Here is a 1,363-nt window from a genome sequence, read left to right on the forward strand (position 1 = left end):
AGGCTGGTTTTACATTTCTCGAAGCGCAGCGTCGCAAGCGTGTCGCAAGCGTTATGATCCAATCAGAGTCGAGCTAGCTTGACGTTGATTGAACCGCAACGCTTGCAACGCTGCGATGCGATTAATGTAGAACCAGTTTTAAGCTAGCTCGACTCTGATTGGATCATAACGCTTGCGACACGCTTGCGACATTGCGATGCGACTAATATAGAACCAGGATAGCGATCATGTAACTTTTTCGCTAGAACGGAAATGTGAAAAATGAAAATTTTTTGTATGAATGTGTGTATATGTACGAACATATATAGGGTGTCCCAAAAAGGTCGGGACACCTAAATATCTCGGGAAATATAAGTTTTACAGAAAAGTGTTTCAGACAAAAGTTATATGGTTTAAAAATATCTATTTACTGATCCTATCAGTTCGACCTTGGGTTGCGTAGCCAAGGTCAGGTCAAGGTTACATTGATTTTCTTAAATGGAACACCCTATTTTTTATTCAAGAATCTAATAGCTGATGTCGAGAGCTTTCCAAAACTCTATAATGAAATATTTTTTCATGAAGTACTTTTCAAGTTATAATGCTTCAAAGTTACAGTATCGCCGGCATTAGCATTACCCAAAATATTTAATTTTGGAGACTGGCCAGTCAAGGCGAGATCAGTAGGTGGTCTGTGAATCTTGACCTTCGGTTAACGCACAAAAACATAACGTAGGTGGTATTACATATCTTGGGTAATGCTAGTGCCGGCGATACTGTAACTTTGAAGCATTATAAATTGAAAAGTATTTCATGAAAAAATATTTCATTATAGCATTTTGGAAAGCTCTCGACATCAGCTATTAGATTCTTGAATCAAAAACAGGGTGTTCCATTTAAGAAAATCAATGTAACCTTGACCTGACCTTGGCTATGCAATCCAAGGTCAAACTGATAGGATCAGTAAATAGATATTTTTAAACCATATAACTTTTGTCTGAAACACTTTTCTGTAAAACTTATATTTCCTGAGATATTTAGGTGTCCCGACCTTTTTGGGACATCCTGTATAACAGGTGATGTACGTATTCCTTTTCTCAGGATAGTTCCGGTCGAGATACGCAGTCATAATTACGCATTTGACACAAATTTGGTGAAGCATTTCTCATTTCCAAATTATATCCCATTGCGACGAACGAATTTCAAAACGATCGAAATAGATATAAGAGATCACCTTGGAAAAAAAATTCCATTCGAATTCGGAACGCTGACAGTGACGCTGCACTTTAAACGTAAGCAATAACTTTCTTTCTTTCTTTTACGCGAGCGTGTCGATATAGCGGCAGTCTTTAGTTAGAAACGAGCAGCGATGGAATATGAGGAG

Source organism: Mycetomoellerius zeteki, unplaced genomic scaffold (assembly GCF_001594055.1).
Source record: "Mycetomoellerius zeteki isolate Tzet28-1 unplaced genomic scaffold, Tzet1.0 scaffold517, whole genome shotgun sequence".
Taxonomy (NCBI): domain Eukaryota; kingdom Metazoa; phylum Arthropoda; class Insecta; order Hymenoptera; family Formicidae; genus Mycetomoellerius; species Mycetomoellerius zeteki.